The 19836-nt window shown below is 39.1% G+C and overlaps 1 long non-coding RNA gene across 1 annotated transcript in view; it reads left to right on the top strand.

Annotated features, from left to right (window-relative positions):
• LOC113471999 overlaps positions 1 to 19539 on the top strand; it is a 26554-nt gene extending 7015 nt beyond the window's left edge. The window contains exons 2-3 of the long non-coding RNA XR_003394490.1: positions 18513 to 18847; positions 19142 to 19539. This is a non-coding gene — a long non-coding RNA (uncharacterized LOC113471999). The remainder of the gene's footprint in view (positions 1 to 18512; positions 18848 to 19141) is intronic.
• The last annotated feature ends 297 nt before the right edge of the window (positions 19540 to 19836 follow it).

Below are 19836 nucleotides of genomic sequence, written 5' to 3'. Positions count from 1 at the left end.
GACCCCAGCTTGTTGTTTATTATTACTATTGGTAATAATAAAGGAAGGACGTGACTATAAAGAAGAAATGGAGAAGAGAAAGGAAGAGGAGGACTAAGTAGTGATAGATATTGGCGCAGTGAAGAAAAAATGAAAAGAAGAAGAAGAGAGATAGAGAGGAGAGAGATAGACAGAAGAAAAATTAAGAAAAGAAAAAAAATATAATGTCCTCCATGGAGCTGGAAAAATGGATAGCTGTCCAATAGTCAATAATAAAATTGTTTATATTATCTATTACATAATATTGCATTGTTATGTCTGACTCTTTGTCTAGGAATTTCGGGACGACGAATGGTTCCCCTACCCTAATAAATAATAAGTACATGGGACGCTGTGAATTCCCCATCGGGTAAGCAACTGCGACATCAGGTTAAGTTGCTGCGCGGACAATGGAATCCAGATCTTACAGAAACGCGAGAACACGTTTAAATGAGTGGGAAATTGATTTGAAGGGGAAAAAAAAGCAACTTGTAGAAAATTACCCTGTTTTAGTATAATCTAGCAATTATGGGTTCCCATAGCCCAATTGATCTAATATCTTAGCACAAATTTTTCTTATCTTACCATCCTCGTCTCTTATAACACTTCTCTATCCATCTTCTCTCTCTCTCTCTCTCTCCATCCATTCTTAATTCTTCTCTTCGCCCTTTATTATGTTATGGGGGTTAAATTTACATTGTAGGTAAGGTCGAGCTTAGCTTAGCCAGAGGCATATTAGAATTAGATAAGAGTACATAGCGTAGGAGGAGAATAATGATCCCATCAGTTAAGTTATGTTTGTTAATACAGTTCCGATGTGAGGGATAGAAATGGTATGAAGTATATTTTTGTTTGTATTGTGTTTCGCTCTGAATGGAAAAATTCAATTGGAGAATGATTTCTCTCTCTTCTCTCATTTCCTTGCCTCTTTTCTCTCCACACAGACCCCGGGTTTATAAGAAGTAGGAGAGGGAAAAGAAAAGTGACAAGCATGCAGCTGAAGTGAGACGACAAATGAGAGAGTTGACTGTCGTCGGTAAAGAGATGCGTCGTTCTGATGGAGAATCTTATTGACAGTTGTATCTTTTTCATAACGCTTCTTTCTCGATGTGGTTTCCTATCATCCTTCGATGATTATGAAATATCAATATGAATAGTCATAGTTCGTCATTTTTCGTGATAGTCTCCCTCCTTCTCTCTGTTTTGCCTTTGTTCTACGCTTCCTTTCCTGGTCGCCGGTCTATCTTCCTGGTTCATGTAAGGACAGTAACTGTGTAATACAATACGTTCGTCATTTTTGTCAGTGTCATTGAGTTCTATCTCTTTCGCGAATTTTCACGCTTCCTATACCTGTGTTCGTGTGATCTCGTATGATAGAAGTAATATCACCTTTCAGTTCAGTGTGATTTCGCCTATATTAGATCTTGATATTCTTGATACTCTTCCGTCTTGTGTTGTGGATTTGATTGTGTTCGCCATATTAGGTTTCTAATTGGATTGAGCCTTGAGCAGAACATCTGATGAAATACCCTGCATTCCCTGTACTTCTGTGTAATGGTAAAGAGAAAATTTTCATCTCAACTCTTTATACTTATCGCTGATGTTATTATGGTGAAATAAAATGGAGCTTCTCTCTATGGCAGGAGCGTGTGTGTGTGTGGGGGGGGGGGGGGGGGGGAGGAGGAGGTCCTAAAGGTGTAATATAAAAAAGTATTGATCTATGGTCTATCTATCATTTGGAGCATTCAGAGTACCTATAGGCCAACGCCAAAACAAACAGGCAAATCAAAGAAAAAATTGTCGAATTGAAATTGAAGAACTCATTTTGTTCATTGAATAAAGCAGATGGGTAGGAGTGAATGCTCACCCGCCTGCACCGGCATTGGTACCGACCGGTATATGAATTGTTTAGGAAGGAAAAGAAATGAACGTTCTGAGCGCACTTGAAATTTTGGAAAAACAAACAGAAAAGTTCCAAGTAAAGGGGAAACCCTTGAGATGAAAGTTACTGTTATCATAAGCCTCTTGTGTCCTGAGGGAAATTTTCCAAAGGTAAAGTAAGTAGGGGAACTGATGGAATGGGGAATGTCTAGTGGGTTTTGTTCTTCTCCATTGAGGGGTTTTTCCTCCCAAGTATTCGGATTCTTGCTCCCCTCCCCTCCGGACCACTGGGATCCTGGATATGGGCTTGATGCTATTGTTGGGTACTAAAGCCATGTGAAGAAATGGAAGAATGAACTTTATTGGTAGAGGACTGAAGAGGAAATTCCATTTTAAAGTAGTATGCGTAGGCATTTTTTAGCGACATATTTTCCCAAGTTGTTATGCTTTTTCTCAATAAAAAGCTCCTAATATAGAATCCTCAGTTTTCCACTTTAGAAAATAATAAATAATGCTGTTTCCAATTTTTTCTTTCATAAAAAAAGCAGTGAATTTACAAAAAATCAGATTTCAAAGTGTGGGGGTAATGTATTGAAAATTTTCTTTTCCAAAGTACCTACGTAATACCTTTCTTTACAACGACGTTAAATAAAGCTCACTGTATTGGAGTTAAGTGTGGTGACGATATATTTTAAATCACTTATTCTATCCCGTAGAATACATACTATATGTGTATATTTAGTTGACATTAGTGTCATAGTCATAATCATAATAATAGTGCTTATTTATCTTTATTTATTGGATTACGTATAAAAATACAATGTCTGCCCATGAGTCATGTATTTGGAATCATTGAAACCACCTTAAATCTACAAAGGCATTTCATGTCTAGACATTAAAGAGCAAACACACTACTGCACTAAATAGCGAATCTAGTCACAAGTCTATTACTATTTCACTAACAATGAATTAAAATGTAATAAAAATAAAAGGGAATCAATAATCCTTTGAATACATTCGTCTATATTGTAAGGAGTAGAATACGAGTATTACAGTCCTTATAGGTCGCCAGCACCTATCATGTACATATTACCTATACATACGTCCCTCATGCATTCCTCGATGTAAACAACTAGGAAGTTGGGAAGACAGGTATCTGATATGAATATCGTATTCAATAGAGAAATATATTGTTTTCACCCCTCCCCCCCATGTCATATTGGAAAGCTCCTTTGAACTTGAGAAGTGAGCATGGAACGTGACCTATCTAGAAATCCGTCTCTCCTCATCTTTGCTTTCTCCTTGTAAAAATCCTCTTATAGGAAATGCTCAAATAACTTCATCTCCTGGTTTTGCACGTATGTATTTATTTCCAACAACTTTGTCCCCTTAGGTATAGGCTTTGTCTAGGTATTCCTTTGGTACAACCTTTGTAATAACTTTTATGTTTTCTGTTTGAACATTTCCTCTGTGCTTGGGGATATCGATGCACTGAGCTTTTTATGTACATGTAGGTACATACCTAAACTCATACTTGAGCAGGAATTACTAACCTAGAAATCTAATCTAAACCACCTTAGTACCTATGCCTCTTAACTTCACAAATGAAATGTTACAGACTGTCTGGGACGATGCACTGAGCTTTTTATGTACATGTAGGTACATACCTAAACTCATACTTGAGCAGGAATTACTAACCTAGAAATCTAATCTAAACTACCTTAGTACCTATGCTTCTTAACTTAACAAATGAAATGTTACAGACTGTCTGGGGCAACTCGTGCTGCTGGCTTTCGGGATGTCATTTCCCATCTCAGCGAAATTACAATCCATAGAAAGTCCTATGACTTTGACGATTGACAGTTGAAATGAAAACTGTTAAAATGCTGCCTCTCAAGTACAGGAAAAGTCCTGGGCATTCATCGTAGGTTAAGTTAATACATAAAAGCTCTAATATCATGTTGGTTAGGTACTTGGGTTCTCCACCAAAGAAGCTGTATACAGGGATTTCATGTGATTCAAACGAGGGTTTACAAAGGCCTAGGTTCATAAGTATACATGCTTCATATAGCCTGAGGTTTACATTCAGGAGGGGCCACGGGGGAGGGAGGGGGTCCCCTTTTCAATATAAGGGGGACTTTCACAATCATACATTTCGTACCTGACTGGAGTACTCAATTATTTATTTGCATGACAAAAAAAAAAAAAAAAGAACAAGTACGCGATTTGAAAATCTGCCTGTTCCGTCTATAATAAGGAGGAGAGGGGAGGGGGAAACACGTGATCAAGAGTATAATTATGTGAATATGTTGTGGACAAAGTACGAAATGTCGGCATTTGTTTATTTGTGATCTCGCATTCGCTAGATAGCGGGTTTTATTCCCACCCGAGACGATCTTTATCCTAGACCTCCGTTTTTAAGTTCCCTCTATCAAACCTCTTGAAAATTTCACCGCATTATTGGCCAAATGTCCACCATGTTTCCAAGTTCAAATTTCGCTCTTTGTTCTCAATGGATGATGTGAAGTAGTGTGTTCATCAGTTGGTACATGAGTGAGGTGACTGAAGCATGGAACTTGATGGAAGGAGGGAGAAGCTCTTGTTTGAATAGATACTTGAGGGAAATTGCTCAAGAACTCAAATCAGAGATTCAGGGAAGAAGCAGAGTTAAGGACAAAGATCAGAAAGATTAAGTTATTGTATTTTTTTTTCTATTTATTTATCAAACATTTCTATTTTGTTCAAAGTCAAAGAAAAACACAATTTCCATTGCCCGAGGGATTTGTTTTTCTTTCTCTTTTCCTCTTTCTCCCCCTCTTTCTCTATTCTCTTTATCAATTCAATTCAAAATTTATTCCAATGTTTATTAAATGGTTGCTAAATGTGTAATTTTGGAAGAACTTGTGGTTCGTAACTATAGGTGGGAACGCAGCATGAAAAGAAATTGATTTGTTTAATCTTTATCTCACAAATGACTTTCCATTGACTCGTTTTTTCATGTCACTGCTGGGTTTTGAACCGCAGTACCTTCTTCGGTCACGAATCTGGTGAATTTGCCTCAAATAAAACTGTCCAGAAATAGTCTTGAGCAAGCAAAGAGGGAATACAGACACTCCTAAACTGCTAAGCGGAAACACAATACACAATGCTTCCTAGGCGCATAAATAGCGAGGATTTGAGGAAGTAGGAACTAACGTCAGCACATGGCTAGAGAAAAATACGGAGAAAGTGAGAAACCGGTGGCGCAAAGGGAAAAAAAAAAACGGGGGGGGGGGGGGTAGTGGGGACAACTTTGAACAAAGGGGAAACGAGGAACGAAGAACGAGAGACAAGGGGAACTTTAGAACAGGCGAGGAACAAGGAACATCAGGAAAGGAAAGACAAGGGTAACTTTGGAACGGGTGGTGGGTGGAGGCGTGTGGGAGATGGGGGCAAGTTTGGAACGCGGGCGGGAAAGTTAGATAACGGGGTGGCAGGGGACAAACTGCTGTTGCGGTACGGAATGGATTTTTGAATGAGGTATCGATTGTGTTGTGAAGAGCAAGGAATTCCGCTAGACAGCGCTCATGTTGATGTTGGAGGAAAAATTTTCACCACGTTTTTCCAAAGCATTTCGGTCGGTGGAAAGCTGATCGTGTCGGGGGTGAGGGGTGCGTTCAGTAGTTCAGTGTGAGGTGCGATGTCAACACGGAACCATGTCGTGTCGGGCGTGAAATAGAATTATCTATTTGTTTTAAATAAAATATTGTTGTATTTCCAACTTTTTTTTTCTGGTTAGTTTTGTCTATTTTTCGTACAAAAAGGATAATTTTATGTGTTTAGTTTTTGTAGATGGATAGTGTGGTTTGGAGCAGGAAATTCTATTTGCTGAGGTAATGATACAAGTTTTTTCCTCTTTTGTAGAGTATTGTTCAATATTGAGACATGTGTTAAACGAAACAGACCGTTATGATTTGTTTGTCAAAAGCAGATTTTGAATTATAATAATTGATTAATTACTCGGTAACTTGTGCGTTTGATCCGGGGTTTTTCTGATTTGGACATTCCCAGTCTTAGGTTTGGACTGGAGAATCTGGTACAAGAGTGAAGTCTCCAAATTGAATCCGATATGGAATGATTTCTAGTAATTTGATATTTCTTATTTTAAAATTCAAATCAAAGGTAACTCGTTATAAACGTTTTTTTCACCTACGTTACATATTGCATCCCCATAATTTTACCAGATGGTCTGGAAGCTCAGGGTCATTTGGGCAACATATGAAGTTGGAGTGAAATTATTACCGTAGGTACTTTTCGAGCAAATTTTTTTTCGGTGGAAAAATGTTCCTCCCCCTCTATCTCATCCCCCCCCCCCCTACCTCTTAATACCATCCCATCTCTCTAATCCACCTATTTATTCACCACCCATTCCCCCTCTCCTATGTCTAATTCCCCTCCCTCCCTCCCATACATCTAATCTACCTCCCTTCTATACTCCCCAGTAAATATCTAACCCCATACATCGTATCAGAACGTCAGTTAAGTCACAGGTGTGTGTTAGCTGTCCCCATATTATGCACACGTATACAAAACTTTGCCTGACACACAAGTCCAGGGGCTATGAACGACTTCTGCAACAGTGAATATTAATCATCCCTGGCTCTCTCTACCACCCAACCTTTCATCCTCCACTGCGATGGATTCCTGGCCGAACTTGTAGTTATCAAACTAAAAACATAAACGAAACTCAAATATTAGGCGAGCGAGGAAAAGTTTTCTCTCTTATGGTGATTTTAGCTTATTGTGGTTTTAGCGATCGAAAATTGATCATATCTCAGGATCGATTTAGATTTTCGCAAAATCCTTTCTTATTGCACACTAGACCATAAAAGGAATATTCCTACCAAAATTTCAGCTTTCTAGGTGTTGTGGTTCTAGAGAGATAGAGCGATCAGTGTGTGAACTATGAAATGTGAAATGTGAATGAGTGAATGGATCTCGTTCTTATAATATAAGATTTGTACTTCCCAAGAGCTTATAGAGATTTTCCTGGTTTCGACCTACCATTGTTTCACCCGTGACCTAATGATAAAATACATTGTGTTGTTTAGATTAGACTGAGGGATTAAAGAGACTTTCAGTATAAACAAGGTATATTTTACATATTACTAAGTAACTTACTTAAGTAATAGACCTCTTTGGGTTAGGTGATAGAGGACGCCTCAGGCGTTAACGTCGCCTAGTGTTTCCACTCAAGATTCTATTATTATTATGAGCTTTACATTCACTTGACTGCGATGATGTGACGTGGAACTGAACGTATAATAACCATCTCTAAGCTGGAGACCTCTTTGGGTTAGGTGATAGAGGACGCCTCAGGCGTTAACGTCGCCTAGTGTTTCCACTCAAGATTCTATTATTATTATGAGCTTCACATTCACTTGACTGCGATGATGTGACGTGGAACTGAACTTATAATAACCATCTCTAAGCTGGTGCTATAAAACTTACCCTTCTCTTTTAACTGTACCCTTGAGATATTACTCCTAGTTTTCAAACCCATCGGATGTGCCCCTATACTCATACTACGCCTCTTTTATACACCTCTGTACGTAATAGCTCCCATCAAAACTGCTGTCTATACCTACCTCTGTTTTAGTACCTCCTCCCCCATCCTTCTCTCACCTGTCTATACTCCTCTTATAATACTACCTCTCATATCCATGGCATACATACTTACCCCCTTTTTTTAGTGTTTTCTCTCCCCCTTTCCTTTCTCACATCAGGCTTATGTGTTGTGTGTTGTATATTAAAGTCAATCCCCCCACCAGAATAGAACAGTTGCGCTTACTTTGGTGATGTTTCAAAGTCATAGAGCAGGAAAAATGAGGACCAACGGAATTTTCCTTTTTCTCCTACGACTTATAGATCCCGAGATAAATCGATTTAAAAAATACCGGTAAATCGTGAACTTTGACGTCACGGCGTACACTCCCGTAGGCGATGACGTCACATCAAATGTCCCAAGCAAAGCTCCCTCGCAGGCAACACATTAATGTGCTTATGCGCATATGTTTCTGCGCATTTCTTTCTGCTCCTCCACAAGCGCGCTTGCATACTGGCGCTACCTAGCGAGGCAACTGCCTGAAGTCTGACGTCACACATCTTTGAACTCTTTCCGTCTCTATACCACTAGTGTACATTCCTTCCCCTCTATCTCCACCCCCCCCCCCTACCTCTTAATACCATCCCATCTCTCTAATCCACCTATTTATTCACCACCCATTCCCCCTCTCCTATGTCTAATTCCCCTCCCTCCCTCCCATACATCTAATCTACCTCCCTTCTATACTCCCCAGTAAATATCTAACCCCATACATCGTATCAGAACGTCAGTTAAGTCACAGGTGTGTGTTAGCTGTCCCCATATTATGCACACGTATACAAAACTTTGCCTGACACACAAGTCCAGGGGCTATGAACGACTTCTGCAACAGTGAATATTAATCATCCCTGGCTCTCTCTACCACCCAACCTTTCATCCTCCACTGCGATGGATTCCGTCATTAATTATGCGCGGCTATTCAAAATTATCTTTCTTCCTGTCCTCTTCCTTTCATCTGCCTCTACCCCTACATCTCTTCATTTAAGTTCCTCCCTCTCTCTCTCTCTCTTTCTTTTTCTTTCCCTTCCTTTCCCTTCCTCCCTCTTTTTCTCTCTCTCGCCCTCCTTTCCTCTCGTTCCCTCATTTTCTTCTCTTTCTCTCTCCTATATCTCTTTTTCTCTCCCTCTCCTGTATTTATCCTCTCTTCCATCTCCCTCTCCAATCAGCCTCTCCTCCCCCCCTCAGGTCGATTCCTACATGGAGAGGGCGTTCTTCACGTAAAGCGAATACAAGGATGTCGCATTATATTGCATACGGTGATGAGGACTTGGTGTGAATATATTTCATTAATTAATTACATTGTTGTTATTTTCTGTGTAGGAGCTGGGTATATGAGGGAAATTGAAATTGTGTTGTCGTGTGATCAGAACCCGTGGAAAACGTGAACATTTCTCATAGGTATCATACAGAATATCAAGTACCTACCTACCTTTGTAACTATCAAGTACCTACCTACCTACCTTGAAATTTGTAAACTAACATTTTCCGCCCTGATTATACATAGTAGTGATGAACTGTTTGTACGAGTAGTTCAGCAAAAAGCCAAGAACCACGAATTGTCAGGGTAGTTTCCAACAGCATTAGATCTCCTTGGCATGGCAGTGGCAGGTCAGAAAAGAAATTCAGCATGTATGTGTCAATGTCAAATGTCAATACATATTATGGATGTTTTACAAGTCTATATCATTGAGAGAAACACATGTTTTATCTGCTATAAAATGAGTTTTCTATTTTGTCGTGTGAAGGGTATTCCTTTCAACTCTGCTGAAATGCATGACATAAAAGGTCATATAAGTAAAATGTGAAAGGAGGAGTAGAATTTCAGAAAGAAATGGATGAGGAAATTTGTGCCGGACAAACCTTTTAAAACTAATAAAATGTCAAAGGAACTCAAATAGTGTGAACACGCAACTTAGTCAAGAAACACCGTTGAAACATATGCTTAATACCCCTAGATAAGCGGCATGCTACGGTAACAAGGCAAGATGCGTGCTATAGTATGGCAAAGTCACGGTCCAAATAATAGTAATTACTTACTTGTCAATAAAAGAAATAGTCCGACTAAGACGGGAGCTTTGCCTTGTTACTTTCCTTATCCTATAGGAAGGAAAGTAATGTAATCGGGTCAAATTTTCGATGGTCTTGTCGCGACGACCTATGAACTCAAAGCGAGAAAGTTTTAGATAACACTTCAGTCGATCATTTAAGACCGGTTTAAGCGTCACCTATGCTAAGCTACGCCGAGCAAGGCCAATAAATGGATGGGTGACTTAAACTCGCTTCGGTGTCGTCTGTCGGTCGGTCTGTCGGTCTGTCTGTCGGTCGGTCTGTCTGTCTGTCTGTCTGTCCCCATATATATTAAATAAAATAGGTAGGTACATAAATACTGATTTTCTTTAACCAAGATCGAAAAATTCCCGGAGGGACGGGCCCCGCTTGTTCCATATTCTATAATACATCTGCATCTGCACCTGTACCTTATTCATCCATTAGAATATTAGCATACATTCTGTCGATATTATTGGATATTGGATATGGATTATGATTAAGGAGAAGGGATAGTAACGGGTATGAGAGCGCTTCATACTCTTCATGGTAATGGAAAGGAAAAGGAGGTAAAATGCAAATATGTACATTAATTTGGCTTATGGACTATTGATGGTAAAAGGAGAAGAAAAAGTTGATGAAATATGAATATTTACAAATATTTTATGCATTATTTTATTGAAAAGTGGAGGCGCATATTTTGAGTGACGCCTTTTGCCTTTGAAATATGAAACCCTAGGTGTGTAGACAGCACTTAGTTCCTTCCAGGAAGAAGTAACTTTCAGATTCCTTTGTACTTGAGTCTTCCCCCTCCTTACATTTAGTGTTCTCAAGTATATTCGGCCTGGTAGACCAGGCTTGATGTTAAGGGAAGTGTTATTCCTGGATTCTCTTAAGACTCAGAAGGAATCCAGACGTTGTTTCTGGTTGTTTCAAAATTATAAGTTAGGGCTAAGCTATATACTTGTAGGGTTTGTAACATGGAGTCATTCTGATCCTTGCTTTGGTTTGCTTAAGAACTTCAAATTTGGTTTCAATGGGGTTTTGTTTCCAAGTATCCTCGTTCACTGCTCTGGGCCAAACACCCAAATTCCTGAAAAAGTCGAGCCTGCTCTTTCCTCTCTCCCAATACTCAAGTAAAGGAGAAATTAAAGTTGCATTATGTCTATTTACAAAAGACATAATACAAAGGAAAGAGGAGGATAAGGGGGGAGGGATAGGGAGATAGGAAATATTTATATTCTGCATGAATATTGATGATAAGGCAGCCTCTGCTTTAAATCACGACAGTATGGCTCTTGGCTGGCGGGGACGAGAAAGAAAAGAAAGAAGCATTTCCTTTCTTCATTGCAGACATCGGAAGTGGAAACTTTGCCAGAACATTAGAACAAATGGAGACGGAGAAGTTCTCAGAATGTAAAACAGCACCAGGACTTATTCAATTTCAATTTGCTTTTGGCATGTAAATTTGAATTCAGACGCTAATGTGCTATGACAGGTCCTACCTCCCCACCCCTCACCCCTCTGCCTTGTTAAATGACGTGACGGGTAGATACTGCAACAGGATTCATTTGATTTGATTGGAGTTATGCCGTGAAAGCTATCCGTTATCTGTCATTCTGTTCCTCTTCCTTCTCCACTTTTTCCCTTATTCTCTCTCTCTCTCTCTCTCTCTCTCTCTCTCTCTCTCTTTCTCTCTCTCTCTTTTTCTCTCTTTCTCTCTCTCTCTCTCTCTCTCTCTCTCTTGTTCTCTCCCATTTATAACTTCATCCTACGCTTTCCGGGTTTAATACACTTTTCAATATTTGATAAATCCCCTAGTCTTGATTTTAAATCATTACATAAAAGTAAAACCAAAAAATCAAATCAAGAATAATAATAAACTGAATATTAAATAAAATAGGTACGTACATAAATATTGATTTTCCTTAACCAAGATCGAAAAATTCCCGGAGGGACGGGCCCCGCTTGTTAGTGTCAAAACACGTTTTAAGGTCCCTAGAGTCTAAATCCAAAGTTCCAGCCATTCGTCCGTGTGTGTGTGTCTGTCTGTCTGTAAACAAAATATCTCGAGAACGGTAAGAGCTAGAGACTTAAAATTTGGTATGTAGCTGTCAAATGTGACAGGGATGCGACACGAAACTTTTGGTTAAAACCGGTGCAACGCTTGGCGGCATTTTACCGCTTTTTGGCGGTTTTCGGTGTATTTTAACAATATCTCGGGAACGTATGAGCTAGAGACTTGAAATTTGGTATGTAGTTCACAAATGTGACAAGAATGCAACACAAAACATTTGGTTGAGATAGGTGCTTCTCTCTCTCTCTCTCTCTCTCTCTCTCTCTCTCTTTCTCTCTCTCTCTTTTTCTCTCTTTCTCTCTCTCTCTCTCTCTCTCTCTCTCTTGTTCTCTCCCATTTATAACTTCATCCTACGCTTTCCGGGTTTAATACACTTTTCAATATTTGATAAATCCCCTCCATTACCAAGGCCAGAAGGCGGAGGGGATGTTTCCTTCCAATTTTAATACATAGCGATGCCGATGGTAGGCTATTGCCGTTCTGGTGGGTATTAAAAAGGGTTTATTTTAAGACACTTAAATCTCAGCAATTTATAATACATTACACGTTTGAACGTGTAATGGAAGTGTATCGACCGTTTTTTGGCGGTTTTCAGCTATACCGACTAAACGGTTAGAGATATTGTAAAAGTTAGGGTAGAAGAACACTCAAATAAGCATCATTCAAGAGGATAAGGAAAGTCGTGTGATGTTCACACCATATTTTTTATGTGAGTTTTACCGACTCGACTGTTCGATTTAAAGGTTGTGAGTTCCGACCTCAACAATTATTTATTTACATTTTACAGAGAAGGTATTATAATAATGACTGTCATTTATTGAAGAGCCTGAATACCATGTAACAATGTAACATTCTTGAAGACATTAGATTGTTTGCATGTTCAACGATAACTCTCGAACGGTTAGTCCGATTTTGAAGAAATGGGTTAAGTACGTATCTTCAGCATATGAAAGAAATTAGCTGAACTATTGTGTTTACGTCAGGATAACAGTTGACTTTCAACAAATATTATCTGTTGCTGGGTGGAATAGCTCCTTGGGAGAATATTATGACGTCAAACTAGTAAATCCCCTCCATTACCAAGGCCAGAAGGCGGAGGGGATGTTTCCTTCCAATTTTAATACATAGCGATGCCGATGGTAGGCTATTGCGGTTCTGGTGGGTATTAAAAAGGGTTTATTTTAAGACACTTAAATCTCAGCAATTTATAATACATTATACGTTTGTGTAATGGAAGTGTTACAGCAGTGTGTATCATGGAACAAACAAAGTGAGTTTCAAGTTGAAACTTAAGGTTTTTGTTTTTAGATTGTTTGCATGTTCAACGATAACTCTCGAACGGTTAGTCCGATTTTGAAGAAATGGGTTAAGTACGTATCTTCAGCATATGAAAAAAAATTGCTGAACTATTGTGTTTACGTCAGAATAACAGTTATTTTTTTTATTTTTTTTTTTAGACATTTATTTACAGAATTGAAGGAGTTTTAACAATAAAGTCCTACCTCCCTATCTGAACATTAGTGTTGTGTTCTTAATTCAGTAAAAAAAAAAAAAAAAACCTACCTAAATTAAATAGTTGAAGACATAAGGCCAGCGCGGTGGGTTTGAATACCGCTTTGGGCGCCAATTCATACCAATAACGAAATTTGTAAATAAACTGCAATGGGAAGAACAGTACCCAAATTATTTTCCCTGGACATCACAGCTTCCAGTGTAAAATGGTGAAATCCCATGATACTTCAGTTAGCCTTTTCTAGAAGTAGCATTACCTAGTATTTCTTGACGTTTCTATTTGACACCATTGTCAGTAAGACGTTACAAAAGTGTTTGCAGGGTTGCCAAAACTCTCCGTGTTGAGAGACATTCCCTTTCTTGTCTTTCAAATTAGAAACAAAAACTTTCTGAAACTTGGCACCACGGTGATCGTACAGGCGATGTGTGATTAATTATTCCTGCCTATTAACTTTTACAGTGTTGCCAACCCTTTCCTTTCCCCCTCCCTGCCAACCCTTGTCGACATTTTTTACCCCCGAATTAAAAAGTTTTTCATCACATTGACGACAAATTTTCGAATGAAATAAAATAAAGTTAATCCCTTACAAAAACACAAATGTGAAAAAAAGGCCAAGTCCCTATCCAAAAATGTCGGCCTATAAAAGTGGTGAGATCAGAAAATTAAGGCCAAGTCTGCATTGGTGGTGGTGGTGTTGAAATATCTTTTTTGATACCTAACTAAGCCGTTCGTCAGTAAAAAAAAGCGGTCGAAATACCGTTAACTGTAAAAAATACTTTAAAACACCCCTAACCGTTGTTCCGATGTTCATAAAAATTACGATATGGGGAGTTTTATGTATGGTTTTCGGGGGGTCTACTCTCATAACTTTTTCGATATCTCTAAACGTTTAGTGAAAACCGCCAAAAACCGCCTGTGGGCGGCGCCCAGTGCAACTTTTGCCGATTTTTCCCCTTTACTTACTCATCAAGACCTACCATCCTGCCAAATTTCAAGTTTCTACGACATCGGGAAGTGCCTCATAATTTTGATGGGTGAATCAGTGAGTCAGTCGTAAAATAAGCGATTTTCAAGCCGTTCTTGCTACCCTTTCCGTTAAAGCTAGAACTTCGGAATTTCGCAGACACAATAAACATGTATAACTTAACATTTGGTCCAAATTTCATGACAATGCGTGGAAAATTAACAGAGTTATGATAGGGGTAGAAATGCGCCGAAATGTTTCGTGTAATATACACACTGGCGTGCTGAGGCCGGAACTTGGCCTGGCGCACTGCCGTGCGCCTAGATTATAAATAAAGAGAAATGGAATTCCGACGTAATTGTTTCATCCTGTTAAGGGGGTGTAGGGGCTGTTCTCCCCTCGTATTATAAAAATAGGGAACCTAATTTACATATAATTTTGTTTTGGGTGTGCATTTCAGTGCCGAAGTGTAGGGTAATGTAGGGGTGGAAATGTTAGAGCTGGGGAGCTGAAAGCTGAACCAGAGTATTTGATATCAATATTGAGGAGCAAGTGCAACGGCAGTATTAACGTCTTGTCTTTGTTCTTCTCCGCCATTCCTTCAAAACAACCTCGCACTCGAGCGTTCAATTTCAGTCTCTGTTTCCTATTATTTGATACCCCACACGTTCATATAGTTTCACTAGCTGAATTCCATCGCTTCGCTCCGGAATCCCGCTAGTTCATCCCCAGGCATGGCCAAACTTGTAGAAAAGGCATGGCCATTTATTCTCGCCCACAACTTGATTCTCAATTCCAATCTACCTACACCACTGTTCTCTTTATAATTCAAGTTTCAAACGGGAGGGAAAAACTCGGCAAATTCCTTTGCCTCGAAAAATTATTCATTTGATTTTTGTTAATGTTGTTGTTCCTCTTGTTTTTGTAAATTCACTTTCAATTCTCTCTCCCCTTCCCTCCGTTTTCTCTCAGTCCATTATCTCCTCCCCCTACTTCTCATTACCCCACCCTCTCCCTAGTTGGTTCCTCTTTTCCTCCCCCCCCCCTCTACTTGGGACTTGGGTTTTAATAAATATGTGGTCGTGTTGACACAATCCTTGAGAAGTAATCCTGGATTGCATGTCACACATGTTTCTAATGGTCATCTCACACATCGTTAGAGCAGATTATACCTATCATTTAAACAAATTGTTCCTATATATTAGCAGGAAAATGAAATACCCGGTGTGGTTTTATAATCAAGCATGCCGGGAGGCAACGTGAACTTCAAAAGGTCGGAGTCACGCCCGGTCCTATTAACACGAAATTTCTATTTTCATCTCAACTACCACTTCTCTTGAGCAATTTGACCAGAGATTTCCCTCTTGCTCAAACTGTATGTACATAATTGTGTATAATACTAATAGGAAAATCTATATTGGCACTGACACTGATATCTTGTGTACAACATAGCGTGGCACTTCAGTCATTATGGAAAACGTGGACACAAATGACAGCATATACCAGGAGAGGACAACAAGTGACGTGAAATTTACATACCATATATTCTATGTACGTACATAATATGTAATATCCAATCTGCGTGTAAGTTAGAAGCCTTAAATTTACAGTGCGTAATTCAAAAGAAGCATTGAAGCACGGATTAGTCCAGTAAAGAACTTGACAGCTCGGTACTATACTCCATAGACAAAGCCCGGGTAATGAGCTTACCGTTGAACCTTTGATCGCCAGTCTCCAGAGCAGTAACCACCTTACAATATTTTTATAGATGATCATCAATCAGCCATAAACCAGCTATGACGTGCGAAACTTTGCAATAATATTGAAACCATCAGCAAGTCAGTACACTCAGCCTAGTTTACCCTTGGCTTAACAGAAACAAAACCATTTCAAACGTCAAACTATTGTAGATTAGAAATTAGAATAGACTGGCAACATTGCAATACCCTTGGCTTAACAGAAACAAAACCATTTCAAACGTCAAACTATTGTAGATTAGAAATTAGAATAGACTGGCAACATTGCAACTTGAATGAGAATTTGATTGTCTTGCATTTCGCTCCGCTGAAGCTTGAAGTTCATCAGCTTTCCTGCCGGCTCCTCTCCTCCGCTACTCACTTGTTCTCCCAAGCAACAGTTTTTCCCTTGTTATTGCCCAGTCAAGTAAACTTTGTCCCTATCTCCACGAGAGTGTTCTAAGGATTCTTCAGTCTAATCCTCGTAAATTCATAATTTAGTTTCCCCTAGTGCTTTTGTTTTCCTCTGAAACAAGAATGTGGAAACAACCATAGTTGTGAACAAGCGGGGCCCGTCCCTAGGAGCCCGTTCTCCCTTTATTCCCAATATAATGTCACCCATCCATTTATTGGCCTTTCTCGGCGTAGCTTAACATAGGTAACGCTAAAACCGGTCTTAAATGATCGGCTGAAGTGTTATCTAAAACTTTCTCGCTTTGAGTTCATAGGTCGTCGCGACAAATTTCAAGATCAGAGCTCATTTGTGTGAGAAAATGTGAAAAAAATCCCCCAAAAACCAGTTTTTTTTTTTGCTTTATGGTTTTCTGGACAAAATTTGCACCACCATTTTTGTGATCCTGGTAAAAAGACCTTTAATTTGATATATAGGTCGACTAGGTTTGGATAAGTCCTTCTATGATTCTATGGGGATAGAGTGACAGACGACACCGAAGCGAATACAATAGTCCGTCCCTTATATCTTTTTATTACTATTGTAATAATAAATGAAGGACGCACTGAAAAGTGATTTTTAGCCCATGGTCTGTACGTACGTATATGTATGTATGTACCACAGGTTTAAATGGGAAAAGGTTGTATACAAAATGTCTCAAGAAGGGTTTGTCGTAGAGCGATGAAATTTGGTATGCTATACCGATATGGTCCAAGGACGCGACTGTAACAATTTGTTAAAAATCGGATAGTCACCCATCCAGATATCAACCAAAGTCAATGTTTCTTCAGTGAAAAAGGTGGTATACAAAATATCTCAAGAACTGTTTGTTCTAGAGCGATGAAATTTGGTATGATATGTATACCGATATGGTCCAAGGACGCGACTGTAACAATTTGGTAAAAATCGGATAGTCACCCATCCAGATATCAACCAAAGTCAATGTTTCTTTAATGGAAAAGGTGGTATACAAAATATCTCAAGAACGGTTTGTTTTAGAGCGATGAAATTTGGTATGATATACCGAAAAATTTTCGAAAATTTTGTGGTTGGGTGGAAGAGCTCCGTTAGGAGAATCCTGCCACTATAAATAAAGCGTAAAAAAAAGGCTTTGTAATGGTGTTGTGGTTTATGTCACCTGTTAAACATTGTCACTATAGTGGTTCCTGTTTCCAACATACTTGTCATTGATGTCAGTTTAAATTTTCCTGAGTCACCGCTATTAATGTTGATGGCAAAACTTCGTGTTGAGTTTTGTTCTTAGTAAAGGGGTTCTTATCCTTTCCTTTGCGTTCTACCTTTCCTTTGTAAATTATTCCTTGTGTAAATATTAGAAGTCTGGTTACGACTAAACAAATTTACTTTGGCAAACTTCAAAGTCAGTTTCGTTGTTTTCTTGTAGCTTGTATTCTGCACCAAGTATACGTACATCTATATCAATATTTCATAAGCTTTGATCTTCAGGATGTTTGTCAATGGGATGCGTGTCATGTTGTCTTTTACAGTTGCAGCCTCACACAAAACGGCACAACCTTTTTTTCGTCATTACTTTTCTGGTGCACAACAATCGACAGAGTGTAGGAGGAAACTCAAGATAGTTTTGATTGATCTATGTGGTTTCAAACGCAGTGATCACCTCATCAGTTAGATAAGCTTGGAGCTCTCAATTGATGCTCCCCTGTGGTGTCGAAAGCTCTTCAAATGATGAAATATCTTGAATCCAAGTAAAGCTTGCATCACAAGATTAAAATGATTTGTAAGAGAGGGTGACTGGGGATCATAAAGTGCTCGGTAGGAGTACAGCATTCAAGATTTTCACTATTGAAAAGGAAAGAATAGGTAAGTCGACGTGGAAAGCAATAATGTTCCAATCTAAATAAGACTTACTTTCTATGTGTAATACCTAACCGGGGAATACCCCAATATCAGACAAGTTCTTATCACTGCTCAACTTATGCGTATACTTATCGCGGATAGATTACTTGTAAATTATTCCTTGTGTAAATATTAGAAGTCTGGTTACGACTAAACAAATTTACTTTGGCAAACTTCAAAGTCAGTTTCGTTGTTCTCTTGTAGCTTGTATTCTGCACCAAGTATACGTACATCTATATCAATATTTCATATGCTTTGATCTTCAGGATGTTTGTCAATGGGATGCGTTTCATGTTGTCTTTTACAGTTGCAGCCTCACACAAAACGGCACAACCTTTTTTTCGTCATCACTTTTCTGGTGCACAACAATCGACAGAGTGTAGGAGGAAACTCAAGATAGTTTTGATTGATCTATATGTGGTTTCAAACGCAGTCATCACCTCATCAGTTAGATGAGCTTGGAGCTCTCAAGTGATGCTCCCCTGTGGTGTCGAAAGCTCTTCAAATGATGAAATATCTTGAATCCAAGTAAAGCTCGCATCACAAGATTAAAATGATTTGTAAGAGAGGGTGACTGGGGATCATAAGTGCTCGGTAGGAGTACAGCATTCAAGATTTTCACTATTGAAAAGGAAAGAATAGGTAAGTCGACGTGGAAAGCAATAATGTTCCAATCTAAACAAGACTTACTTTCTATGTTTAATACCTAACCGGGGAATACCCCAATATCAGACAAGTTCTTATCAATGCTCAACTTATGCGTATACTTATCGCGGATAGATTACAGAGATCAAGTTTGGGCTTTACTTACTCACGGGATTAAAAATATCAAGTTCAAGGGTCAAGATAAGGGTATTGTTGATTGCATTGTTCTGGTGTATTTGGGGTCTCAAATCTGCAACGTAACCATGATAAATTTCTTTCTTTTTTTTTCAGAGATGTTAAATCTCTCACAGAAAAAATTGACGAAAAACGATGGGCAACACATTGTCTTCATTGTTCCGACTGTAAAATCAGCGTTTTCATTATATCAACATGTTGCATCTAGTTCTACGCGTCTCTTCGTGGACTCCAGCTTATTATTCCTGAGAGTAGACAGACAAGACAAGATGCTTCATAAAGATATCATTCAGGAGATATTAAATGGCAAACTGAGAAAATTGTGGAAGGTATTATTTAAAATTTTAATTCGGATTACACGCCTCACGCTACGGGAGAGAGGAAAAAAAAAAGAATGGAAATTATAACAAGCCTAAATGCAAATGATACGCCAGCAATGATACACAACCCTCTATTTATTTTGTGGTTTTTCAAAATAATGGGAGTCCCATGCACCGGAGGTTGCCAGGAGCTTTGGGAGGAAAAAGATAAGCTTGGTGGAGGAGGGAGAAGTGAGAGGAGGAGGGGAACTTTACAGTGGAGGGAGGGAGGGGGCTTAACATTCCAGCGCAACTCAACTTCATCAGGGTGGTGGCAAAACTTTGTTACTGAATAATGCTTTGCCTTCAGGTGAAAAAAACTTTAAAAACCCCAATATACAGGGGGTATCACCCCACCTTACCCTCAACGTGCCGGTGAAGAACGATAGGTCTGTTTTTGTTTTGCATCACCGGAAGGGGGACTTGGAGGAG

This window comes from Diaphorina citri, unplaced genomic scaffold, assembly GCF_000475195.1.
Source record: "Diaphorina citri unplaced genomic scaffold, Diaci psyllid genome assembly version 1.1 scaffold69, whole genome shotgun sequence".
NCBI classification, from domain to species: Eukaryota; Metazoa; Arthropoda; class Insecta; order Hemiptera; family Psyllidae; genus Diaphorina; species Diaphorina citri.
This window is presented reverse-complemented; position numbering and strand designations above follow the sequence as displayed.